General features: G+C 52.5%; 1 long non-coding RNA gene across 3 annotated transcripts; it reads right to left on the reverse strand.

Moving 5' to 3' along the window:
• Positions 1-676: 676 nt before the first annotated feature.
• Positions 677-22,093, reverse strand: LOC111154755. Of its 3 annotated transcripts, none has more exons than XR_002641103.1 (5): positions 21,996-22,092; positions 17,347-17,856; positions 15,050-15,243; positions 12,599-12,672; positions 677-2,386 (listed from the first exon to the last, which is right to left on the reverse strand). It is a non-coding gene; the product is annotated as an uncharacterized LOC111154755 (long non-coding RNA). The 3 variants fall into 3 exon arrangements; XR_002641102.1 differs by having other exon boundaries at positions 15,050-15,248; XR_002641104.1 differs by lacking the exon at positions 677-2,386 and adding an exon at positions 9,469-10,708 and having other exon boundaries at positions 15,050-15,248; positions 21,996-22,093.
• Between the last annotated feature and the right edge of the window lie 5,378 nt (positions 22,094-27,471).

The following is a 27,471-nucleotide window of genomic DNA, read 5'->3' on the forward strand; positions in this document are numbered from 1 at the left end:
TCATACCCATGTAACAGATGAGCAAACAGAGGCCCTGGGTCAGGGACTTCCTTAGCCAATACAGAGGATAGGATCCATCCCTAACTTGCGGGTGGTAGTCAAGAAAAACAAACCCAGAACACGTGAACCTATGACATTGATCTGCGTGGGTCTCAGACTTGAGCCGGCACACAGATCACCAGAGACTGGTACGAATTCGCAGACCCTTGGGCCCTAACTGCAGGAATCAGCAGGTGCAAAGCAGTGTCTGGGGACCTGTTTGGTGAACCAGCACCCCAGGTGATTCTCCGGCAGGTGACCGAGGGCCTCTCTGGGGGCAACCCTTAACCCAACCGCGCGCCGCGCACACGGTGGAATTTCAGGCAGCCGAGTGGTCCTGGACCCTGAAGCTTCTGGTTTCTGGCCATCGGTTAGGGGCCGGTGCAGCTGGAAGCTGGGCTGGGGCTGGGGAAGGCAGAGGGTGGTAATAAAGAAACAACAGGAAGCTCAGCTTTTATTAGCGCGGGGTAGTCGCAGCTGCAGGTGAGTAATCTGATTTCTGCGGCGTCCTGTTTTCTCCGCTGCCTGGCGGTTCCTCGACACCCACTCACCTGCCACCAGCCACGGGAGAAAGGGCGGGCGGGAGGGAGGATGGGCGTGGGGCGCCACCCGCCTGGGTCCCTCGCCCGCGCCCACGCGAGCACAGCCGCCGCGCCGCGGCCACCGGCGCGCACCTGGCGCGTTCCGCTGCGGGAAGCGGGGCCCGCGAGGCCGCGGGGGAGGTGGCGCGCACGCGCACTCGTGGCCCCGTCTCCCCTCCCCACCGCGCGCCTCCCTGGCGCCCCTCCCGCACCAGCTGCGCTCCTGGCCCCCCCCGCGCTTAGGGGAGTCGGAAGGCCTGGTGCCCTCCTGGCGTCGGGCTGGTGAGACGGGGAAAGTGATGTGAAAGTAAGTGCTGGACCAAATACCCAGAAGTCAGGAAGACCCTAAGAGAGGCATCTCTCAAATGCTCCGTGCCTCAGTTTCCTTATTTGTAAAATGAGAATGATGAACCCTTCCTCATGAGCCCATAATGCTAGCAAAGTGCCTAGAACACTCGTGCACAATAAGGACAGTAGCTGTCGTCGTGGTCATTGGTGTTGCTGTTAGCCCTATCCAGAAGCCTCATTCTCTCTTCTTACCCAGGGACGCTGGCCTTCCGTGCTTCACAGCCCTCATCTGGGAAATGGGGAGGTTGGGGAGGGCTTGGATGGGAAAGTCTGAGGGTCTGCGAGACCCCGAGAGACCCTCAGACTTGCCCAAGACTGGGGGTGGGTTCTGTCCTTAACTGAATCAAGTTTTCCATTGTGAAATGGGGTTAATAACACCTTCCCCGACACTCCATAGGGACGTAAAGACCAAATGAGAAACCCAGAAACACTTTGTAAATTCTGAAGTGCTGTCCACGTGAAAAGAACTGAAATTGTGATTTTTTTCCAGGTGCCTCTTTGTCCTAAAGGGTCAAGGATTAATCAAGAACCAAACTAGATTTAGCCAGTGAGCTTCCAAGGATCCGCATGAGAAGGGCTACCTGGCATTCACCTTTTCTGGCAGAGCACACGGTCATCGGCGCCAGGGTGGAGAAGGAGGGAGATCCCACCCTCAGGCGGTTCATGGTCTAGTTAGCCAAGAGGTAAAGGAGTCATGGGGGCTCTGAAGGTGGGGGGAGTGGACCTCCCACCCCCAGGAAGGATACAGGGAAGAGGACTTCTCAGGGGAGTCGGTCTTGAGAAGACTCTTTGAAGGATGGTTGTAGTTCCGGTGGGGAGAAGGGGAGGCACGTTCCAAGCAGAGACAGTTCCAGGAGAAAATCTGGGGACAAGAAAGGATGTAGTGTGTTCAGGGAAGGGCATGAAATGTGTCAGAAGTTCTGGATGGGGAGGAGAGGGGTGCAGGGTGAAGATAATTGGGCAGGACTTCCAATGTCACCGTAGGGAGCCTGACTTTGTACTGGGGTTGATGGGGAGCCTTGCAGGGTTCGAAGCCGGGGAGCCGTGTGGTCAGCTGTGGGTTCTGTGGGTTCACAGTGAGATCGCTGTGGCAACAAGGATGGAGGATGAAGAGGAAAGAGAGGACGGATTGAAGCTGTTGCGGTGAGTTGAAGGTGGTGTGAACCAAGGCAAGGGCAAGGGGGCAGGAGGGGGGACAGATGGGAGGGAACTTTCCAAAGCAGAACAGCAGTACGTAGGGCAGAATAATTTGAAGGAGAGAAGGTAAGGACAACTGGATTTTCTGTCTCTGGAACCCAGGAAAGGAGCAGGGGGAGGTCACTTTCAGGGTACATGTGAGACATCCATTTCTTCAAGAGCCGTCTGTGCCAGACCCGCAGATGTGGGAGTAGGTAAGATCCAACATCATCCATGGGAAGCTAGAGAAAGAGAAGAGAATATTGTATTAAGAATCTTTGGTTCTAAGTGACCCAAAGTCAATTCAAACCAAGTTAAGGGGGGAAAATTTTAAAGGAAAAGGAGAGATTGAGAATGAAGTGGCTCCTTTACTTTTACGTTTCAAAGCATGTGTCAGCTTCAGGCACCGTTGGATCCTGGGTTCCTAATGATGTCGCACCCCATCAGTCAGTTTTGTTTGTTTCTGCCTGTCTTGAAGAATGGACCTCCTTCTCTCCCATGGCAGATGGACCATCTCCAGCCCCAGGAAAGATGCTCACATGTTCACATTCTGTCAACTCGCACTCCAGAAGGAAAGGCCAGTGGTCCCTACTAGCCGTATTGATGGTCCCAGGAAGGGCTCTCATTGACCCAGCCAGCATCACATGCCCCAGCCCAGTCATTGTACCTAGGAGAATGTGGCACCCTGGTTGGCCCCCTTGCCCTTCCCAGCATGTGGGACCCGTGATGGGTTAGCCCACATGGACGGGAAATAAGAGGGGTTGGAAATATGCCAGACAGGCTCAATAAACTACAACCCCACTCAGTTCAGTCCAAGGCTTGAGGGTGGAACTCGGAGGACTCTGACGTCTATAAGTTGGCAGAACTTAAGAAGGTGACCGAGGAGTATGAGAGAGGTTCTGGGTCTTCCAGGGAGGAGAGAAGTTCTGCAAGGAGGGAGTGGGCAGAGGCAAATTCCAGAAGGGGTGATAGTTTCCTACTGTTCCAGGCCCTACCCAGCCACCCTCACCTGGGTGGAAAGGCTGTGGACCTTGGACCAGCCAATATAGGTGCTCCCCCTCCTCCAGTAGAGCCCAATTCCTTATTTGTGAAATGGTGATTCCAACAGAACACCCACCCTAGAGGGTGACCAAGAGGTATGAGCAAGATGGCTCTGGGAAATGCTTGTCTCGATGCCCGGCACATAGTAAGTGCTCAATAAATGGGAGCTGTGTACAGAGCTGGTGGAAGAAATCACAGCAGGAACAGCACCCGGATTCCTGCTGGCCTGATAGGGTGGAAAGTACAGCCAATAAATTCAGCACGACAGAGGCATCATTCATTCATTCATTCATTCGTTCACCAATCCTTAACTGAGCACCTGATGTATAGCAGTCTCTGACAGACACGGCAGATGTCACAAAGGGTAGAACACAAGAGTCTACGGTAGTGTGGGATAGAGACGTGGTGGCCGACAGTTAGGACCTAAAGTGATAAGCGCTGTAGGGACTGGGCTGTGGGAGCCCAGAGAAACTCAGTCCTATGGAGGCACCCAGGCAGCCCCCTAAGAAGTCTGAATTTGAGCTGGGTGAAGACAAAGACAGCTGACATTGCCTGTGTGCTCACGGTGGGTCAGGGACTGGATGTGTCAAGCGTATGAGGTGGGAACTATCGTCCCCGTTATGTGGATGAAGAAATGGGGGCCCTGAGAGGGTAGGTAGCTTGCTCAGAGTCACCATGCCTATAAGTGGGGGCACTGGGGCTGGCCAGGGGCCTGACTCCCCTTGGATGAGTTTAGCAGGTGGAGAGAAGAGAGCCAGGATGGCAGGCAGAGGGGGAAAAGACCATGTGACCCAGCCATCTGGGATGGCTGGATTCCCATCCCAGGGAGGGAGTCAGGATTCCCACACAGGAAAGGCCACACCTCTGAGAGTGTGGGGCAGGGACACTAGGACAGCACAAGTTGGGACTGGGCACCTCCAGCAAGTCTGGTGCCTCTTGGAACCTAATTCTCCTTATCGGTAAAATGGGGGTAAGGAAGTCTGCTATCTTCATCCTCATTTCACAGATGAGGAAGCAGATTAGATCAAGGCCATCTGGCTGCAGGGCCCCCACACGGAGCCACAAGACCGTGTTTCTGTTGGAGCAGATGAGATATGGAAGTTCACTGCCAACCCTCCTCTCTGTCTCAAGGGTAGCCATGAAGAGCACCCCAAGGGCAGTGGGGAGAGTCCACAGGAGTGGCCCTTAGAGGGCCCCAGAAGACAATCCGTGCTCATATACAGAAATCCAATCTCTTAATGCCCTCATAGGCAATGTCATGCATGCACTGGGGGTACAGTGCCTGTAACTTGCAAATGGAGAAACTGAGCCCAGAAAGAGGGAAGTGACTTGTCTAAGGCCACACAACCAGCTGGTGGGAGAGATCCATCTACAACGCAGGTTGCCTGACACCTGGTCCTCTGCTCTTTCTCCATTCCAAAATCCACTCCTCACAAATGACCTCTCCCCTGCCTAGATGCCCGCAGTCTCTGCTGGTGTTGAACATTTAGTATGGACCAGGCGTTTCATCTGCCTTTATCTCTGGTCCTCCGAACTACCCTGAGAATATTATTATCCAGGGTAGCCATAAGGTCTAGAAATAGAGATAATGCATGGTTTACTGATAGTACGTTACAAAACGTGTAGAGTAACCGTTGGCCCAGACTCTGCCACCCTAGAAGTGATAAAATCCCATTTTACAGAAGACAGAACTGAGGCTAGAGATGTGACCAGATTGCCTCAGGGCCTCACAGCTAGGAAACAACAGGGTGAGGATTAGTGTGCGGGCATTTCTGACTCCAAAGCCGGCGTGTCCTGTCCCAACCCCGAGCAGCTGTCAGGTAAGGGATGAGAGGACCTGCCACGGGGGGGGTGAGGAGTGCCGGCTGGAGGCGCTGATCCCCAGGGACGAGCGAGGTAACGGTTCTTATAGTGGCTCAACCAAGAGTCCTCAAAGTCAGGCTGCCTGGGTTCAAGTCTCCTTCTGCTACTCCCTCGTGCTATGCCCTCGGGTAAGCCCTGGGCCTCTCTGAACCTCAATTTCCTCATCTGTAAAATGGGGATGAAAATAACATTGCCTGCCTCAGTGGGTTGTTGGAGGGTTAAATTAGAAGAGTGTGCGGCGGGGCACCTGGGTGGCTCAGTGGGTTAAAGCCTCTGCCTTCGGCTCAAATCATGAGCCCAGGGTCCTGGGATTGAGCCCCACATGGGACTCTCTGCTCAGCAGGGAGCCTGTTTCCTTCTCTCTCTCTGCCTGCCTCTCTGCCTACTTGTGATCTCTGTCAAATAAATAAATAAAAATCTTAAAAAAAAAAAAAAAAGAAGAAGAGTGTGTGGCACACACCGAGGGCAGTGGAAATCTGGCCTCTTGTTCGCTGGTACCCTGTACGTATGGCATGTGGTTGGGGCGTTCTCTCCTATCTACCACGAACAGTGCTCTCACAGCACTTCTGTGTTCTAGAGCTGGCCGCTGGGGCTCTGCCGAGTGCTAGCTGTGTGGTCTAAAACTTAGAGGGAGGGGCCCCTGGGTGGCTCAGTCATTAAGTCTGCTTTTGGCTCAGGTCATGATCCCAGGGTCCAGGGATGGAGCCCCGCATCGCATCGGCCTCCTTTCTTGGCGGGAAGCCTGCCTCTCCCTCTCCCACGTCCCCTGCTTGTGTTTCCTCTCTCGCTGTGTCTCTCTCTGTCAAATAAATTTTTAAAAATCTTTTAAAAAATAAAATAAAATAAAATGAAGCTTAGAGGGAGACCAAGGTCATGCTCATGGAGTTTAAGCCCCTGGTCCCTCACTTGCATGGCCTTACATGTCATTTTGTATTCATAATTTCATATAGTTTTCTTAAGGGTGTTTCCCAATATCGTATAGTCTACTAACATCCTGCAGAATGTGGATCCGCCCCTGTGAGTGCAACATACTTGGTCTCTCCGGTGCCTCAGTTTTCTCATCTGTTAAATGGAAAGAGAGTTATCGTGCTGAGTAGAGGCAGTCATACGCGTAGGCTGCTTGAAAAGGGACTGGCACATAGTCAATGCCCAAGAGCCGTTGGCTTCTCAAGTGAATCTCCAGCTAGTAAACATGCTAAGTGCTCGTGAATGTGCTACATGGTTTCCATTGGTCATGTTCTTTAATTATGTTTAATCATCACAACCACACTACCCATTTTATAGGTGAGAAAACAGAGGCTCGGAGAGGCAAGGTCACAGAGCTTGGAAGCCAAGTGGCTCTGATGCCAGAGCCATGCCCCTACCCATTGCCCTGATACCTCCCTGCACTTGATCTTAGCCCGAGAAGTGATGCCATGATACCTCCCTGTTTATGAGGGGGTCCCTGGCAGCTGGACCTGGAAGACTGAGGTCACACTGCAGGCAGGCACTGGCCCCTTGCAGGGAGTCCGTGAGACCTCTGCCGGGGAAGACGCCCCCCCCCCCCCCCCCCCCCCCCCAGGCCAGCTGGGCCCCGGACTCTGCCACACCTAGTACCCTTGTCCCTCCTGATCCCCTAGAGCTTCCTCTTGAGCCCCTGTCACCAGAGGCCCTGGCCCAGGTGGGGCGGGGGCCAACGGGTGACAATGACCGATTTAGAAAGTAAAGTTGCTTCTCAAACAAATAAGAAAGAAGAGGAAAGAAAGAAATGGCCTGCCCGCTTCCTGCCCCACTCTCTCTCCCAGCACCTGGGGCCCAGCTGCGTGCTTTTCACTGCGTGTTTGTTCATCCTGCCTCGAGGAGCTTCTTCTTAAAGCTCCAGGGCACCCTCCACATGGGTGGAGGGATGATCGCAGAGCCAATGGAAATAAGCACCCTCCATGATTGCTGCATTGTCCCTGTCTAGAGGATTGTGTGGGACAACAATACCAATCATCCTAACAATCTGGGTTTCCTGCACTTGGCAGAGGGGGTTATGGGCTTACTTGGGTGTGGCCATCCTGGCTGTGATCTCTGAGGTGTGAAGGCCTGGGCAGGTCATTATGTCTCTCCGGGCCTCAGTTTCCTTGCCTGCAAAGTGGGGACGGGGAGGGCTGGTGGAGGCAAGCCTGAGCACCTAACACGCAGTGCACGGCCGGGTGGCAGCTACTCGATGCATCACTAAAGCCGTGGTCGCCCAGGAGCACAATTTTAAGAGCCTCCCCAGACGTGGTGGCAGAGCTCAGTGGAATGGGAGGTGGAATGATAAGGTCTGGTATGTTCTAGCCTCTGTTGCAAGGGCTTTATGTACAATCGCTCATTCCATCCTTACCGCACCATGTGGAGTAGACACTGTCATCCCTGTTCACCGATGAGACCGAGACACCAAAAAGTGACCTGGCCAAGGTCACTACCTCCAACAGGAACAGAGCCAGGATGAACCCGGCCTGTCCGGGTCCAAAACCAGTGCTCTCAGCTGCATCCTTGGCCCTCAGGGCTGCTCTGGCTGCACGACGTCTGCTTTGCCCGGTCTCCACGAACAAGCCATTTCCTTCTTGGGCTCAGTTCTTGATCTGCAAACCCTTAATACCTGGCTACAAGACATTATACAGTCCTAAGGGAGAGGCACGGTCAGATTAATCGAGCATGCAGAGAAAGACCTCAAGTAAAGGTACTGTGGGCTCTGGAAGCCGTGGCCATCACTCCTGCAATTATTAGTTTCAGAGCCACAGGCGAGAGCCAGCCGAGAGGATGCTGAGGGCCCTGCCCAGCTCTGAAAATCTAAATCCTGCGGTTGCAGCTGGGGAGTGACTCCAGGAGGCACCTGCTGAGAGGTGGCTCCACCCGTTGGGGCTAAATAAATCCCCAAGGCTGCCACCATGCAATCTGCCAGTCATCTGCCGTAATTAATGGCAAAGTCACCAACCCTGCTTCTCTGCCTCCCTCCCATCCCCCACGAGCTGTGTGGCCCTGGAGAAATCGCTCAACCTCTCTGAGATAGGAAAAGGACACGACCTTGCAGAGTTTTGATGGATTAGAGATAATGTAGACAAAGTGCTCAGTACAGCACGGGCGGCGTGGCTGAGAAGTGGTGATGCGGACCCGAGCCCGGGGCCCAGCTGGGTCCCATTCCTGACTGCACCATTTCCTGTCGTGTGCCTCTGGGCGGGTCCCTTGGACTCTCTGAGCCTGGAAAGCGGACAGGCACAGCACCTGGCATACAGTTGTTTACCTAAAGACTGTGCTTGGCTGTGGCCATATTTTGCACTTTATAAGGATGTCCAGAGGCCCTGAAAGATCCTGGGGGTATAATGTTCCCTCCGGCACTGGATTTCTTTGTTTGCCCCTCTAGAACTCCCCACGGCCCTTCTCCATCCTGTTCTGTTCCCTGGTAGTTGAATTTTATGGGTGACATCAACAGCCTCCTTTGCCCTTTAGCTTCTGGTTGGGAAGCCAGAGGCCAGAGGGTGTGTGGTTACTCCCCCAGCCCTTCACCTGAGGACTCCAGTCTCTACAGGGGGCCCCGTGCGTGTCTACATCTCTGGGCCCAGGTCTAGGTAACTTCTCCCTCTCCATCCTTCGGGCTAGAGGTGGTAACAGCTCCTCTTTGTTGCAAGGCCTAGGATACTGCACCATCCCCCCGATTGCCTTGAATCCTGACCACGTCTTTGTTAATAACCTCTTAATTAAACTCTCTGCAAATGACTCCACTCGAGCGCACCATCTGTTTCCTGCCAAGGCCCTGATCATGGTTTTAGCATGACATGTATCCTGCGGTATTCGTCAAGGACTCCAGGTACAGCAGAATCATAAAAACCCACAGTGCTTTCCCATATACGTATTTATCTGCTCGAGCATCTGCTGTGTGTCGGGCTCTGTACAAGGAGCTGGGAGCAGAGATGACCACAATCTAGCTCCTGACCCCCAGGAGCTCCTGGACTAGCTGGGGAGACAGACACCTTAACAGATGACCACAATATTTGCTAAAAGCCATTACAGAAGCATATACAAAGCCTGAGGCTCGGCAGGGGAGGGACAGTCACACTCAGGGGGAGGCTGGGAAGGCGGAGGGACTTCTGAGTGGCAGCATTAAAAGATCGTTAATAACATTTTATTTAACTATTTCAAAATATTATCAATGTATAATATCATCAATTAAAAGTGATATAAAAATTCTTAAGGATTTTTGCATTTTGGGGGCACCTGGGTGGCTCAGTCATTAAGCGTCTGCCTTCAGTTCAGGTCCTGATCCCAGGGTCCTGGGTTCGAGCCCCGCATCGGGCTCCCTGCTCAGCGGGAAGCCTGCTTTCCCTCTCCCACTCCCCCTGCTTGTGTTCCTGCTCTCGCTGTCTTTCTCTCTGTCAAATAAATAAATAAAATCTTTTTTTTTTTTTTTAAGTGGGGGTTGCATTTTTTCCAGGTCTTCAAAATCCAATGATGATTTTACACCTGTGCCACGTCTCCATTGAGCCGGACCCCGTTTCCGGTGCTCAGCAGCCGCACTGGTCTTGAAAGGCATCTCATTAAGCAGCGTGGATCAGGGTCTGCGGAACCTCACAACAGATCTGCCAGCCTCATGGTGCTGTTTCTCCACTTTACAGATGAGGAAGCAGACTCAGAGTGGGGTCACACTCCCTGTGGGACATGACTTGAACCTACATCTCTGGTGGTTCCAAGGTCTGTCTCTTCCTGCTGCTCTGTTCTGCCTCTGGGCCAATCCCCGCTCCCTAGAGTGAAGTAGCTGACAAGGGCTGAGAAGACAAAACTTCAACTGACGTCCTCTGACCCCAAATCCTGTAATGTTTCTACATCAGTTGATTCTATGGGACAGATTGGGGGAAGGTAACAGGCCTCCAAACTGGGCTCTGACCTGTCCCTGAGGATAGGGTGGCTGAAGAGAACCAGGGACTCCTCATAAGTTGTACAATTCTCTTTTGGGGGAGCTGTGATTGGGTGGAAGGCCTGGGCTGTGCCGGAGGGGAGGTCTGCAGTGGTAATGGACTAGGTGCGCTGGACAGCAGCCGGCAGATCACCTTGGCATCTTGGCCTCCACAGCCCAGCGGAAACACTGAATTGTCCAGAAACACCCACTCCCGAGCCTAGTGGGGTACTTGGAGTTCACAGTGAATTGGTCACGGTCATTTTCACCCTCATACAGGGAAATTTAGATGGGATGATAAGGGTGAGGCCTTCTGATGGGCAGCTTACCCAGGCTCCCATGTGCAGAGACCTGGGAGGATTCTTAGACCCACATCCAGGCTTCGGAGGAGAAACCAGAATAAAGGCTGGAAGCAAGGGGAGGGGGGTGTCCCTGGCAAGTCCAGAGTGTGTGTCTGGTGGCTCCAGAGGTGTGTGCGGTACTAAAAATCATGATTAGTAGCTGAGCATACACCCACCTGTTCACGGCCATCCACTGTCCATCTGCCTATGGAATCATCCCGCCATCCAACTGGCCATCCACACTCCATCCACCTGTCCACTCCTCCAACATCCCTCTCTCGATGCCTTCATTCTTCCCTTCAGCCGTTCATTCATCTCCCCCAATCCTGTCCTCCACCCGGTCCGGGCTGGATGCTGAGTGTGCAGCAATGGGGAAGACTCCAATCTTCCTTCAAACCCCGTGAGGGAGACGGACACTTCGTCTAAACGAGGGAGGTCAGTGTGGTGATGGAGGGTTCTAGGAGGGGGAGTGGGAGCTCTGAGGAGGAGCTGCCCAGATGTCCCTGAGAGTGTCAGGGAAGGATTCCTGAGGAAGGAACACCCAACCTGGTCTTGAAAGAAGAACAGAGGGGTGCCTGGGTGGCTCAGTGGTTAAAGCCTCTGCCTTCAGCTCAGGTCATGATCTCAGGGTCCTGGGATCGAGTCCCGCATCGGGCTCTCTGCTCAGCAGGGAACCTGCCTCCTCCTCCTCTCTCTCTCTGCCTGCCTCTCTGCCTACTTGTGATCTGTCTGTCAAATAAATTAAAAAAAAAGAAGAAGAACAGAGGCTTGTGAAACCAGAAGAAGAGAGCCTGGTTGATAAGTTGGGCAGTGATGCTGGCTGGCCAGTGACACAACAGAAGCTGGTGAGAGGAAATGAAGGAAGACTGGCCCCCTGCCGGGATCTCACCCCAGGGTTTCCAGAGTGGCTTAAAAATGATTTCTGACAACTCAGAAGTCTGTTCCAGCCTTCCCCAGCCATGCCTTCACTTAGAACAGCACGAGATTTCAGACCTGGAAGACCTAGAGAGCATCGGAGTTAGTCCTGCTGCTGTAAGTCAGGGAAACTGAGGCCTCAAGAGGAGAAAGGACATGCCAAGTCATGGAGTCGGGAGTAAGGGGGCGAGCTCAGGTCTCTAACTCCCATGCCCATGTTCTTTCTGCTAGAGTCTAGGCTTCCCTCCCCATACTCAGGATCACCTGGGACCAAACATTTGCAACCCCTCCGTGCCAGGCACGGTGCTGGGCCTGGAGAAGGGAACCTTCCCCGTGGCCCCCACACTCCCGCCCTGTCCCCACAAACAGAGTGGTAGAGCTTATTCATGCTCTAGCCGTTGTCCCATGTAATTTCCACAACAGTCTCAGAGGACTGGCATTACTACTCCCTTTTACAGAAAAGGAGGCTCAGAGAGGGAAGGGGTTTTGCCCAGAGTCACACAGCCTGAACGCAGTGGAGCCAGCATCCTGTCTCCCCATCCTGTACCTGGCCCGAGACATCAGGCAACACCCCATATAGCCTTGAATGTCCCAGCCCCAGACTGATGCTGTGCCATGGAAGTCAGGGGCTGTGGACAGTTCAGCAGGGACAGGACATGGGGTAAGGACCCCAAAAAGGAACCCCCAGAGATTGTTTTCACCTGGAACCTGCTCTACCCCACCCAGCAATGGAAAATGTGTGTCAGAGGAAGCTGCTGGTTGGGGATGGGGTAGGTGTGCGTGGGTGACAGCATTTGGAGGGGCGCCACAGCGGGGGGGGCAGGATGTGCTGGGGCTGGGGGCAAGGTCAGGGTGCTGGAGCAGGGTGCAGTTTCTGCCCCCTGCCTGCTGCCTTTTTCTCTCTGGTTCTCACTTTCTTTCTCGTGCTCTCAGAACTAAGAGTACAACTTTCACTTCCAGGCGGACAGACAGACTGTCCTGTGAAAGCTATCCCCACGCTCTACCTTCCAGATCTCCTTGGTCAATTCTCTGCTCAATAGTTCGGTCAACAAGCATTTATTGAGCACCTGCTGTGTGCTCAGATGCATGGATGCAGCATGGCCCCTTCCTGGAGAAGTGCATAATCCGGTGGAGACAGAAATATGACAAGACAGGTACAACACCTGGGTGACACAATCCCGTGGGGGGGGGTGGTGGGCGTAGTGGGCAGAGAGACCTTCTGCAAGACAGCACACCAAGCATAAGGGAGGTCATAGTAACTGCTCTTCCATGTGCCAGATTAAAAGGCTAAGCCCTTTAAAGGCTTTTATATCTTTCCATCCTCAATCCTGAGATAGGAGCTTCTAGTATTCCCATTTTACAAGCGAGAAAGTTGAGGTATTAGAATAAAAACTTACCCAGGGTGTCACTGCTAGATGCCAGGAAATGGGGGAGCCAGGACTCAAAACCAGGCAGTCTGCTCTTCACCACCCTACCAAAGAGAGGGAAGAGGGAACAGGTTTGGGGGCAAAAAGAGGGAGGGCCCCCCCAAAGGAGATGGTGTATTGGTGTTGATAGTGGAGGGCAAAGTGCTGAGAGGAGAGGCTGGGGAGCATTCAGGGTCCAGGGAAGGAGTCTTTCCAAGCATCATCTGGGCACTGGGGAGCTGGGGACAAGTTTTGAACAAAGGAGTGACGTGGGCATGTCTGTTCTAGAAAGGGACGCCTTTTAAAGTGGTGACCAGAACAGGCAATGGACAAAAGTTAAATGTGATTGATTTCAATGTGTTATTAGTTTCCTGATGCTACTATAACAAGGTACCACAAACCTGGGGTTCAGGAAACAGAGATTTATTCTCTCTCTGTTGTGGAGGCTAGAGGATTGAAAACAAGCTGTCATCAGTTCGTGTTGTCCAAGACTCTGGGTAGAGTCCTTTCTTGCCTCTATCTAGCTTCTGGGGGTGGCCAACGATCCTTGCCGCGTTGCCCCCGTCTCTGCCTCTCTCAACAATGGTGTTTCCCTTGTGCTGCTGTCTCTTCTTAGGATACCAGTCCTACTGGACTAAGGGACAACCCCACTCCCATATGACCTCATCTTAATTAATTATATCTGCAGCAACTTTAGTCCGAAATAAGGTCCCATTCTGAAATTCTGGGAGTCAGGACTTCAACATAACTTTTGAGGGGCGGACATAATTCAACCCATAACAGATGTCATTTAAGAGCTTGTCATAGGGTAAATATCAAATCTGAAAAAAAAAAATCTTGTGTACATCTCACGTCACAGCTTGAGATTCAAGTGACCTGGCCTCACCATATTTGTCCCCCACACTAGTACTTTGCCCTAGTGAGTACTAAATAAATGTTTGAAAAATACTTTCCTTGTAGTCCCCTAAGGCTCTCAGGTCTGTCCTTAAGGAGTTAGAGAAATAAACTAAAAGTCCCCAGAGAACAAAGTCAAGCTGCCGTCTGTCCCAGATTCCTGGCAGGCAGCTGTTCCTGGGCACCCTCCTCCCCACTGCCTGGGCACCAGCTTGGGGAAGTAGCCAGTCATAAGAAGGACGGAGAGGACAGGACTCAGCTCCCTTCCTCTCCTAATTAAGCAAACCCACTGTGCTCCATCCTCTCCCTTGCTTCCCTCTCCAGACAGGCTCAGACTGTTCCATTCAGACAAATGCCCGTGCGTTATGCTTGCTTCCCTGACCTGGTTCAGGCCTTTCCCTTTACCCCTGGGATGATTGCTCCAGTATTTGAACTGATTTCTTTGTTGCCAGCGCCAATAGAGTCATCCTAAACATGAATCAGGTGATTTCTCTCATTGCTCTAAAACCTTCGATGGCTCCCTATTGCTCTCAGAATAAAGTCCGGATTCCCTAGCTTTTCATTTCTGGCCTTGGGCCTGTTGGTCCCCAGGTAGCTACCCAGACTTGTTCTGCACTATTCCCCTACATGTGCACCATCCTACAGGCAGGGAAGACTCCATAATTTCCACTTAAAAGAGACTATGGTGTGCATTCAAGTTAGCAGGGGACACCTTGGGGGCTTGTCTTGAAGTTGTCTTTGTAAGTGGGGACACCTGCGCATGGCAGTGCTCTCCTGTTATCTGTATCCTTGGTGTATGCTGTCCCCTCCCCATGGGATGATCTCCCCACATCCCAATTTTTCAACATGGAACTCAAAGGACATCTTCACTCTGATCATATAACAGAAGGACCTCTCCCTGATCTGCATACAGAGTACTTTGGTTGAATTTCCTAATGAAGTTTATCCTAGCCCCCACTTGTGCTGCCTCTGTTCCCTTCAAGCTAGGCGCTAGCCCCAGGCCTGTGGCTGAAGGGCAAGAAGGGCAGGTGAGAAAAGTGCCAGAATGGACAGCTGGCTGCTACTATACCCTGGCAAGGTCTTGCTGCATGACCTCGGGCAAGTCACTTTCCTTCTATGGGCCTCAGAGTCTTTTCTATAGAGTGGGGTCTAGGGGGAGACATCCAAGCAAGGTGACAGCATGAGCTAAGTTTCTGGCCAGACCTTGGTTTTATGGACAGGAGGAGCTTTGGGGGGGGGTTCCTTTATTTTGTATTAATTTACATATATTTGCATACGTGTTCTAAGAGGCACTGACTACATTTCATTCATAGAAAGAGCGGGTGTCATCTAATGGATGTCCAGGGATGGAAAAAACCACTGGCTCGTGGTTCCATCCAAATCTTAGCAGCCAGAGGTCTTTAGTAATTAGCCTTCCCTCCCCCTCCCTTTACAGAGGAGTAACTGAGGCTCAGGGTATGTGAGGAGGCCAGCATCACACAGCAAGTGAAGAGAGCGCCAGGCTTCCTCCAGGCTTCCCACCGTCCGTCAGGGGATTGCACTACCCACCTGGCTTCTCTCTCTACGCAGGGTCGAGGGTGCGAGGCGAGGCTCGGTTTTCTCTGTAGGCCCTTCTCTACGCCCCGGAGTAACAAAGCCTGCCGGGTTGGCAGCCTCTGTAACCACCACAGGAAACCAAATTGTAGTAGAAAGTCAGATGCGAGTGGAAAATCCTCTCAGAGATGTGAGATCGTTGCTTTCACCTGCTCTAAAAATAACCCGGTTTATTAGAGATTGATAGATGACGAGATAACCTGCAGTTACTCCCCTGACGCTGGGGAGAGGAGACAGTGCTGTCTGTTGAACAAAAGGGGAGTTGGGAGGCGCCGCAGGGCTTGGTGAACTGGCTGGACCCAACCCAGGGTTCACAGAAAGTTAGCAGGGGAGTGGACAGGTGCTCCTTGGGCCCGTGGGAACAGCAGGAACAAGACAGTGGGCACTGCCTTTGAGGATTCTAGTCCGAGGAGTGGGAAGACAGATAACCGAGGAATTGCCAACTGAGAGGAGGGTTCCAAGGGAAACAATAAGTTCCGGGGTGAAGAGGAGTGGGGGTGGCCAGGGAGGCCTCTAGAAGGAGGGGGCACTTGAGCCGGGACTGGACAGTGAGAAGGTTTTGCGGGGAGGGCATCTCTAGGAGAGAGACCGGCCGGTACCAAGGCCTGGAGCTCCTTCCTGGTCCTTCTGTGGTTCATGAAGTCTGATCAGGGAGCTCCAGAGGACCAGAGACCACCTCTGCTTTGTTTCATAGTCTCAGCCCCTAGGAGGTGCCTGGCACAGAGTAGATGCTCAACAAAAATGCGGTGTTTGGATGAAGGCTCACGGACGTGGCGGGTGCTTCGTAAATATTGAAGGAATTCTTGACTCCTTTCCTCTTACCCCCATAGCCAGTCAGTCAATGGTTCCTACAGATTTGCCTTTCTTTTTTTTTTTTTTTTTTAAGATTTTATTTGTTTGTCAGAGAGAGAGATCACAAGTAGGCAGAGAGGCAGGTAGAGAGAGAGGGGGAAGCAGGCTTCCTGCTGAGCAGAGAGCCCGAAGTGGGGCTCAATCCCAGGACCCTGAGATCATGACCTGAGCCGAAGGCAGAGGCTTAACCCACTGAGCCCCCCAGGCGCCCCCAGATTTGCCTTTCTCAGCGTTTCTCAAGCCAGTGCCCTCCTCCATCCCTACCACCTCTGCCCTAGTCCAGACCCCTCAGCATTAGCTATGCTCACTGTGAGCTGTGAATACCCACTATGTGCCAGGCCCCGTGCTAGGCCCTTTATCAGTAGTATTGCCACTTAGCCTTTAAAACAACCCCAGTGGCGCCCTCATTAAGCAGCTCAGTCGTTAAGTGTCTGCCTTGGGCTCAGGTCATAATCCCAGGGTCCTGGGATTGAGCCCGGCTTCTTCTTTGGGCTCCCTGCTCGGCGGGGGGCCTGCTTCTCCCTCTCCCACTCCCCTTGCTTGCGTTCCCTCTCTTGCTGTGTCTCTCTCTGTCAAATAAATAAATAAAATCTTTTAAAAAAATAATAAAAAATAAAACAACCCCGAGGGACAGGAAACCTTTCCTCCCTTTTACCACTCAGTCTCTTACGTGATCTCCCTGTCTTCTCGCCCCACCCTTCCAGTCCCTCCTCCATAGTTCAACCAGGATGGTTGGCAAAACTCAAAATCGGATCTGTCTGTGCACGGCTTACAACCTTCTCGTTGTCCCCAGGATCGTGACCCCATAGCTTAACGTGGCTCAAAGGACCTGAGTTCCATAGCTCGGCCTCATGGGTCCCCGTGGCTCGTCTGGCTCTTCCTTAGCAACACTTGGATCACCCAGGCCACTTCTCAGCTCCACACCTTTGTTCAGGCCCATGCCCTCTGCCAGGAGGACCCTTCCTGCTGCTGCTTCACCACCTAAGGCTCAGCTCTTTCCATCTCTCTGGACTCCGCCCACCATGGGCTAGGTTGGAGGTCCCCTAGGCCACCCCCTCCCCACTCTGTGTTGACTTTATCAGCACCTGTAGTCATAACAACTCTACTTTATATGATCATTTGTCTTTTAATTAATGTATAGGATTATTTCCGACTCATTAGGTCATGTGGTTCCTTAGTCACTACAGAAAAAGAAACTCCCGAAGCATTTCCTGGTCATCTGGAGTGACAGCAGTGGTCAGGGATTCTGCTCTTTCCTGGGTTAGCTTTGATCTGAAATGAGTCACACGGTCCAGAGACCACGTGTATGTGAGTAGAATGGCGCTGAGGGTCCTGGTCCCTTACAAACCCTGGATTCCAGGAGGAGAAAAAGGTCAATAAACCCAGTAGTTCATTCTCACCCAATGCCTTCTGATCCTGGTCCTCCCTCTTTCTGGGGTTCAGGGGGTTCCTGGAGTTTTCTTGCTTCCACCCAGGCAGAGGGGGATGGTGTCCAGCTGAGGGTTCTCCGTCTGCCAGGCAGGGGTCTGAGCCTGTATGGCCAGCCCCTCCGACAGCTTGGTCTGGACCATCTGGTGCCCTTGCTGCCGGCTCTGTGCCTCAGACCGGGAACCCACTGCAGCCGTGGTTCCACATCTCGCTGCCTGGGAGGACCACGTGGCCGCCACTCTTCCTTGCGAAGCTCTGGCCCCTCGGGCTTCAGGACCTGCTCCAATTTCATGCAAATGACCACTTTGGCCGGACCCACAGGTGCTTGATTCCACGCTGTCCCAGGAGAGACACAGGCACAGCCAGCCACGGAGCCCTAGTGCCCGGCCAGGTGTCTGCGCAGCATCAGCTTCCTCCAGGCTTGGCTACCTCCGCTCCAGCTCAGGGACCAGACTCCTGTCGTTCCGGGCGAAATGCGAACCCTGTAATAATGGTAATTTTGATTTACTAAGGCATATTCTATAGCACGTACTATACTGAGTGCTTTACAAGTATCAAATAATTTAATCCTGATAATAGTCTTACGAGGTGAGTAATTATTGGTCCCCATTTTATATATTTAGGAAATGGAGGCACAGAGAGGTTAAGTGACTTGCCTATAGCCACACAGCCAGTAAACGACAGAACTGGGACAGAGACCAAGCAGGCTGGTTCCAGAGCCACTTGGCTGGTACACTCAGACACTTCAGCGAGTCGCGTGACGCACGTCTGTTTGCTTATCTGTCTCCATTGAGAAGGAGAACTGAGTCTTGTTGCTCCTTTCTCCAACACTGTGGCACAGCAGCGGGCACCCAGTAGGTGCTCAATCAAGCCGCCCTTGACAGGAGCCAGTTCATAACGCCCTGCTTTGGGTAAGAGAGCGCAGGAGAGAAAATGTGTTTCATATTATGGCATTTTGCAACCATCTGTCCTACAAGATCACATTCATGGTCACAACACTGCTGGGCATGGATTATTAGACCCACCTGTCCGATGAGGAACCTGAGGCCCAAGGAGGCTAAGAAATTTGTCTAAGTCATCCAGTGAAGAGTTGGCAGAGATGGAACCTCATCCCAGGTCTCCTGATTCCAAGTCCAGTGCTCACTCTACGCATCAGAAATGGGGCCGGGAAGATATTGCTGAACCCAAACCCAGTCCAAGGGGCATGGGGGGCCCGCCAAGTCAGGGGTCATTAACCTTTCCCTCTCCCAACAGGAGGAAGCTTCTGGGGACAGAGGCTTGCTTCCCTTCCTCTCAGCCCTCAGGGTCTAACACCTCTTCAGGGCAGGAAACTCTTCCTTGTCACAAAGCGCTAGCCCTCCCTCCCCCATTCTCCCCCTCCCCCCAGGCCGCTCCCCTCCCTATCCCCCTCCCCCTCGAGGGTCTTGGTAAAAGCATCCGCTTGTCAGTGTAAATCTACAGGGTTCAGACCAGCAGCTGGAGATGGATGGGCAGGAAGCAGTAACAATGGATGAAAGACCCTCTGTGCCCAGGTGGGTGGGGGAGGGAGAGGCAGGAAACAGAAGCCTCTCTCCTACAGAGGCCTGGAGCTGCGGGCTGGCGGGAGGCCTGGGATGCAAGGACCTGCGGGGGTTTATTTGGATTCCCCGAGGACCCAAGCTGGGAGCCCTTCGCAAACATCAGACCAGCTCATCTCCGTGGGGTGCCCGGTCCAGGATGTGTGACAAGAATGTGGCTTTCATGCGTCTCTGTTGGTCCCTAGGGCCTAGCACAGGGCTGGCTACCCAGTGGGGGCTTGTCTGTTGAAGGAAGAAATCAATCTGGCACTACTAATAACTAAAGAATTGCAGTTTTTTAAAAAGGGATCTCTACGTCCAACACGGGGCTCAAACTTACACCCCCGAGATCAACAGTCATATGCTCTTCCGACAGAACCAACCAGGCGCCCCCGATTTTCTTTTTTAAAAATATAAGAACAGCCACAGTGATCCCTTTCCCCTTCACAATTTTTGCACAGGCTGTTCTTTTTGCCTGCCGCGCCCTTCCCTCGGCTTTCTGCAAGGTCAGCACCTTCTCATCCTCTAGTTGGCAGCCCCCAAAGTTCCCCCATAAAGCTCTGGGGGCCTGCTTTGACCTCCATCCCCTGCTAGGGTAACCCCCATCCCCTCGCCCCTCTAACCCACCACCCTGTAGACTTCCTTGGTGGCACTTACAGAATAAAACATCTTCTCACTTACTACGCATTCTTATTTTTGTGTTCCCTGTCTCTCCCACCGGAATGTGAGCTCCAAAAGCACGTCTTATTGTATCCCCAAGGGGCAGGTGCTTGGAAGATGTTCCATAATTTGTTAAGCAGATCCAGAGGGGAACAACTGAGTCCTATAATGATGTCATTCACACCCTATGCTCTGCATTCTGCTTCCTTGAAGAGAACAGAAGGAACCTTGCTCCTGCGCTGAGGAATGTAAAGCCCCAGCCCATACTGAGAGACTAGCTCCCGGGTCAATAATCGTGTTGATCACAGATCACGATAGGACTTTGCTTCCCCCACAATCATTTGTGAGGTTCATCAAAATCTAGGTGTGCACAGTAGGGGGAGGCCGTGTATGGGAATGTCTACTGTTTGTCCAGCACACTGCAGTGGAAACTGGGGTGGACAGGCTGGGTCCATCAAATGTACCCATTTCTAAGATGGGACAACCAAGGTCCAAAAATGCCAAGGTCACACACACACACACATACACACACATCAGTCCAGAGTTTTACCAGCAGAGAGTTCAATAGACCTGTGGATTCACTGAACCTGAAGACAGGCATTCAGATATTTATTGAGCACCTACTAAGTGCTCTGGGCTGGAAGCTGGGCTGTAGCAACAACTAAAGGCTCAGAAACTCAAAGCATTTATGTAAAAGGCCCAGCCAACCTGACACGGAGCCGCTTCAGTGACCTTGAAAGCAAGTCCCTGCATGGCCAGGTATGATAGCAGGGCATGAGTCGGGGAAAGGAGTCCCCAAGTGCCAGAAGGCAAGGGAGGGAGAGCTGATCTGGGGCTGGACCCAGAGCAATAGTGACCTAAGAAGCCAACTTAGCTGGGGGTAGCAACCACTCGTGTGCCTGCTATTGGGTTGGATTGGTGCCCTTCTAGTGGAGTGCTTTGTGCCCTCTCAACCGTGCGGGACCCAGTCAGCAGAGAAGACCGAAGACCACTCATTCACCCAGGAAACTCCCACTGAGCACCTGCTGTATGCCACAGCCTAGGCCGCACCCTGGAGTCACAGTCCCATCTCTCAGAGGCCTCCGAACTGATGGGGGCACACAGATGAGCCGTCAAACCTTCAGACACCTGAGATCAGGTCCCCCCCAAGGCAGCACAGACCAGCAAGGAAATCCTCCCTCAATGCCTCCCAACTCCCACTTCTGGGACCGTGAAGAACATCACCAGGCCAGGCAGAACTGTATCCGGCCTCAGCTCCTCCTCCAGGTCAACCTGTGACCCTAAACAAGGGACTTAACATCCCTGAACCTCAGTTTCCCCATCTGCAAAATGGGGAGAGTGGTAACAGGACCTGCTTACGCAGCACTGTGGGAATTTGAGGAAACAAGTCGCCCAAGCTCTTGGCATACAGAAACAGTGAGCACTCGGGTGGCCAGGGGCCTGCTATGGCCTCCAGGGACCACCATTCAGTCCCACAGGCTTCTGTCTTGGATGGAGTCAGTCAGTCATGTAATGGGGGGTCCTGGCTCTGGGCTCGGCCGGGGGCCTGGCAGGGGTGAGACCCAGCCCCGGCCCAGGAGCAGCTCACCACCCAGGGAGGAGCCCGTATAGCAATATACTTGTAACAAAACGTGGCCAGTGTTATTCTAGATCTCGTTCTGGTTCACAGTTCTGTGAGGGGGCCTTGCTGTCCCCTCCCGATGGTCCTTCACAAGGCACACGTTGTTATCCTGATTCCACAGGTGAGCAAACTGGGGCTCAGAGAGGCGAATCTACCTGCCCAGGGTCATAGGAACACTGTCTCCAGAACCTGTCCTCTGTCTTTGCAAAAGCAAATCTGGGGCACATGTTTGTTCATTAAGTCAGTGAACCCTTTTGCGCCCGTGCCATACACCAAGTCTGGACCTGGATGTACTGGCATGGAGCTAAACAGGGCAGGGCCCCTGCCCCCACTGCCAGCCAGGGGACACATAGATTTGGGGCCTGCTGGAGCTCTGTAACCGACTAGGGGCCTTTTGGCACTGGTCTAGGCACCCCCCCCCACCGGCCCCCACTTTAAAGTGCTGGGAGGGCTGCGGGGAAATGCCCAGGGAGGGAGGCTGTGACAGTGTGACAGCTTCAGGCCCCCAGGGCCACCATGTCCGCCCAGCCTGGCTCTGACTCACCACCCACACCTGGCTCTGGCCTCAGGCAGCCACGTTGCTGGAAATAGACGGGGCGGGGTGGGAGGGGGGGAGCAGGAGCAGGGGAGGGGAGGGAGGAGGGCGGGCAGGGAGGTGGCACCTGCATGCGTGGCTGCCATTCCCACCCTCCCCACCGGGAAGCAGAGAGATGTCATCCACCAGAGCCCATTGGAAATAAGCCAGGCTCGGGAACGCTCCTGGGGGCTGAAGACCCCCGCCTACCTGGGAGGCTGCTCCGAAGCAGTGAGGGTTATAATAAAAATGGTGTCGATGCCTCACTTCCCACCAAGAGTCTCGGTGGCTCTTGAGCACTTGTGTGCCAGGCTGGCCTCCGTAAGTGCTTTGCATGTATTGGTGATCTCACTGAACTCCCACAGCAACCCAGGAGGTTGTACGTGATGAAGCCTGTTCCACCGATGAGGAACTTGAGGTTCAGGGAACCACGGTAAGTTGCCTCAGACAACACAGCCCCTGCATTAGGCATCGTGAAGTCACCTCAAGCTCCTCCTCCCCCCTCCAGCTCAAATGGCTCATTCTAGGTCACATGTGCCAGCTCTGTTCCCATCTGTCCTGCCCGCATCCCCTTCCCTCTTGACCTAGGTAAAGCCTCCCTTCTTCCTGCTCTGGGAAGCAGAAATCACATGATCATCCTTCTCCTTTCCTCCCTACCTATCTTAACCTTGCTCAGCTTTCAGCCCACATCTGATCATGCTGTCTCCCTGTCTAAAACCTGCAGTGGCTCCCTATTGCCCTCAAGATAAAATATATTCCAGAGCCTCCATACACTGAGCCCTTCCCACTTCTCCAGCTTCATTGCTCACCAAGTCTTTGCTTGGGCAAGTCAGGACACTTCCCAAGGCTTGCTCTCCTGGTGGGCACGCTAACACAGCTGCACAATGATGGGGATGAAGGGACTGGTGCATGTCAAGTACCTAGCGGGGACCTTGGTGCATAGTAGGTGTTCGGTAGACCTTCTCTGCTACCGGCTCTGAGCCAGAAGCTGGGGAGTCCGTGCTCTCAGCCAGGCTGGGGTCAAGAGCTTTATGATGGTCTAGCCCAAGGACTGACTTGTCCATGCTACTGGAAATCATCATGTTAAGAAATTTTGAAAGACGGCAGGGCAGCAGGAGTTGGAACTAGGGAAGGCGAAAAAGGCAAAGGATCTGTTGGTAAATGTGAAGGGGTACAAACATTGGGCTGACAATTCTTTTAAAAATTCAATTACCACATGATCTAGCAGTTCCACTTCTGGATGCATGCCTAAAAGAATGGAAAGCAGGGTCCCGAAGAGAGATGTTTTAACCAGTGTTTATAGCAGCCTTATAATAATAGCTAAATAAATAATAAATAAATAGGTGAAACATGGAAGCAACCCCAACGTCCATCAACAGGTGAATGGATAGACAAAAGGTGATATATACGTACAACAAACTATAATTCAGCCTTAACAAGGAGAGAAATTCTGACATACTACAACATGGATGAACCTTGAGGATATAACACAGAGTGAAAAAAATCAGTCACAGAAAGGCAAATACTGTGTGATCCCAGTTATTTATTTTAAAGATTTTACTTTTAAGTCATCTCTCTACCCAACTTGGGGCTCGAACACACATCCTCGAGGTCAAGAGTTGCGTGCTCCACTGACTGAGCTGGGCAGGTGTCCCAGTGTGATCCCACTTACAAGGTGTACTTAGCGTGGTCCGATCCAGAGAGCTAAAAGTTTGAATGGAGGGGTGTTGGGTGTAGAGATGACTTAAAAATAATATCTTTAGGGCGCCTGGGTGGCTCAGTTGGTTAAGCAACTGCCTTCAGCTCAGGTCATGATTCCAGAGTCCTGGGATAGAGTCCCTCATCGGGATTCGGGATCCCAGATCCACGGGGAGTCTGCTTCTCCCTCTGACTTTCTCCCCTCTCATGCTCTCTCTCACTCTCTCTCTCTCTCAAATAAATAAATAAAATCTTAAATAAATAATATCTTTAAAAAAAGAGAGAGGGAGGAAGGCAAATGGAGGGTGCCAGGGGCTGTGGGGGAGCGGGGCAGAGACAGAGTTTCAGGTTCACGAGATGAAAAGGTCTGGAGATGGATGGTGGTGAGAGCTGCACACGATGAAGGTCTGAAACACCACTGAGCCGTGCACTGAAAAATGTTTAAGACAGTACATTTTATGGGGCGCCTGCGTGGCTCAGTGGGCTAAATCCTCTGCCTTCGGCTTGGGTCGTGATCCCAAGGTCCTGGGATCGAGCCCCGCATCAGGCTCTCTGCTCAGTGGGGAGCCTGCTTCTACACCTCTCTCTTCCTTCCTACTTGTGATCTCTGTCTGTCAAATAAATACATAAAATCTTAAAAAAAAAAAAAAAGTACATTTTATGTTTATGTATTTTGCCACAATAAAAAAAAATGGAAAAGGGGGGGGCAAAAGAAAGCCGCTTTCATAATTGGCTTTTTTTTTATCCTCACCACAATCTAGAAGGTAGATATACCCAATCTAGAAGGTAGATACACTTGATCTTAGCCAAAAGCCTGAGAAGGGGTGGATGTACTCACTCTATAGGAAGGAAAGCTGAGGTCAGAGGAGTGAAGATTCACGGGGGGATCAGGGACAGCCTGGTCTGGGACCAGCTTTGTCAGGCTCGAAAGCCCATGCTATTGTCCTGTTTGCACCCAGCACCTTGAACATGGAGGAGGGAGAGCATCGGCTCAGGAGAAGGGGCCATGCACATGTGAGTGTGCTTGTTTGTGTGTGTGTGTGTGTGCGTGCGTGCACACGCAGGTGCACGTAGAGGGTAGCAGACAAAGAGCTTGAATGGAGGCCTCAGGCAGGACTGGTTCCAGAACTTCAGGCACATATGAGTGCAGGGAGTGGAGGTGAAAAGCTGGGGTGAGGTCACCTGTGGCACAGGGAGAAGCCTGGCCTGGATCCTTCCTCCCAGCTCCAACTTTCCAGATGAGGAAACTGAGGACCTGTGTCTCAGCCAGGCCTCCACAATGCAATGGGTAAGTGATCCGGAGGGCTAAAGAAAGAAAGAAGAAGGACCCAGGTCAGGCAGCAGTGGGAACCCCTCCCTTCCCCGCCACTTCCCCAGGACCACACCCCCACCCCCACCCCCACCTCCAGGCTTGGCCTGGTCTCCAGCCTCACAGGTGGGAGTGACTCAAGCCAGGGGCCTATTCTGGTGGCCCTGGCCCCTGGACCACAACGGAGCTCTGGGCCTCTCAGCTGTGATGTCAGTGGGCCCTTCCTTCCTCCCACATCTGCTTGAAAGGTCACCTATCTTAAACTCTGTCTCACCCCACCCTGTCCCTCCCCCAAAAGGGGATGACTTTTTCTAACCTATGTCAGCTGTTCTGTTCGATATTCAAACAGCTTTCTGTTCTGATGCCTGTCACCAGGGCCTCCACTGCCAGAAAACCCAGCCCCCGCCGGTCCCCCAGGTTGCAGAAGCCCACCCTACCTGTTTTCAACTTAATAAACAATTTCCTCTGTAGCTACTGCTGTGTCAAGCACTGACCTGTGCCCCTAGGGATAGGCGTCTGCGTCCCAGAGTTTACGTTCTCATAGAGGCAAACAGATAACCAATAAAGAAGTCAACGAATATAGTAACAAGATAATTTCTAAATATGACCAGGGCTATAAAAAAACAAAACAGGCAAGAAGACAGTGATTGAGTGGCTACTCTACCATGAGTGGTCAAGGAAGGGTTCTCTGAGGAAGTGGCAAAGGTCTAAGGGAGAGCATCCCCAGGAGAGGAAAGAGCAGGTGCAAAGGCCTTAAGGGGAGAATGGAAAGGAATGTTATAGGAGTTTTCCAGGTGGGGTTCCCCAACTAGCAGCACCCTCTGGGAATTAGTTTCAAATGTAAACTCTGGAGCTTCTGGCTGGCTCCGTCAGAAGGGCATGTGACTCTTGATCTTGGAGTTGTGAGTTCAAGCCCCACGTTGGGTGTAGAGATGACTTAAGACTAAACAAACCAACAAATAAAATGCAAATTCTTGGGACCCACCCCCCAGATCTACCGGACCCTTCTGGGGGTAGAAGCCAGCAAGCTGGGTTTTTAGCAAGTCATCCAGGTGATTGTGATGTACCTTCAACTTTGAAGGTCACCGAGGTAGAGCTCAGGAAGAAAGGCGTGTGTGGCTGGAGGGTGGTGCGGGGGAGAGAGCTAGCCGCCACCCGCCACCTGGCAGCCTCGCCCCTGCCCATCCCACTCACTGCCTTGCCTCACTTCCTGGCCCACTCTAGGCAAAGCTGAACGCCCTTCCAAGGCTCCTCATTGCCCTGAACTGTCTTTCATTGGAAAGAGCATCACCCGGTCAAGAGAGATGTCCCCTGGAAAGTCGAGCATATCAGCCAGAAAGTCAGTGTGAGCTCTGTCATCAGAATCGTGTCCCATGGACAGAACACGAGGAGCTTCTGGGCCGGAGAGGACACAGAAGCTCTGTGCGCCTTCTCACATACCTCACCCCACACATCTCTTCCATCTGGCTGTGCTGGAATCATATCCTTTTGCAATAAACCAGTAATCTATTGATAATGTTAACCTTGCCACTGGCAAGCAATGGCCTTCCTGAAGCTTCGCTGCTGGGACTCCTGTGGGTGAGATCGGCCGTGGGGCATCCCCTCCTCAGCCTACACAGGGCTGCACCGTGTCCAGACACGCTGGGCCATGAAGCTCTGGTGACACTGGCCCATCCAGGTGAGGCTGTGCTTTGCATCCCTTTGGCTTTTAAGATATTTAAATATCTCCCTATCTCCCATCCCACTCTAAAGACTTCATTGGGGTGCCTGGGTGGCTCGGAGGGTTAAGCCTCTGCCTTCAGCTCAGATCATGATCACAGGGTCCTGGGATCGAGCCCCGCATTGGGCTCTCTGCTCAGCGGGGAGCCTGCTTCCCCCCCCTCTCTCTGCCTGCCTCTCTGCCTACTTGTGATCTCTCTCTGTCAAATAAATAAATAAAATCTTAAAAAAAAAAAAAAAGACTTCATTAAAACATCAAGAAGAGGGGTGTCTGGGTGGCTCAGTGGGTTAAGCCTCTGCCTTCCGCTCAGGTCATGATTTCAGGAATGGAGTCCTGCATTGGGCTCTCTGTTCAGTGGGGAGCCTGCTTCTCCCTCTTTCTCTGCCTGCCTCTCTGCCTACTTGTGATTTCTCTCTCTGTCAAATAAATGAATAAAATCTTAAAAAAAAAATCAAGTAGAAGGAAGGAAGGAAGGTAGGAGGGAAGGAAGGAAGGAAGGAAGGAAGGAAGAGAGATCATGGTTTTGGGGTCAGAAGATGGGGCAACTCACTTTGTCTCTTTGAATTTTGGTTTCCTCACCTCCTAGAGCAATTATGAGAATATATGTAGTACACACAAGAATAAAGTACTGTATGCAAAGTCCTCCGTTCACAGATATGCTAAAAACCAAAGCAAAACAAAACACAACACACAAAGAGGCATGCTGTGTGTTCTCCACAAGTGTGCCTCCAGACCCACCATCCCTCCTCCACCCAGGAAGGGCCCCTGCTTTCCTCTGGTTTCCACGTGTGTTTGGCCAATGGAAGCTCCAGGGAGACACTAGTGAGGAAAGGAATGGAGGGTCGGGGATCTATTGCCCTGGGCTCCTCCTCCCCATTGGCTGGGTTGACTGTGCAGAGTTCTTCTGCCCCAGGCCACAGCTCCTTTCCCGGAGCCACCCCTGGCCAGGCTAGCAGAGG

Source organism: Enhydra lutris, unplaced genomic scaffold (assembly GCF_002288905.1).
Source record: "Enhydra lutris kenyoni isolate GAN:26980312 unplaced genomic scaffold, ASM228890v2 scaffoldscaffold38, whole genome shotgun sequence".
In the NCBI taxonomy this organism is placed as follows: domain Eukaryota; kingdom Metazoa; phylum Chordata; class Mammalia; order Carnivora; family Mustelidae; genus Enhydra; species Enhydra lutris.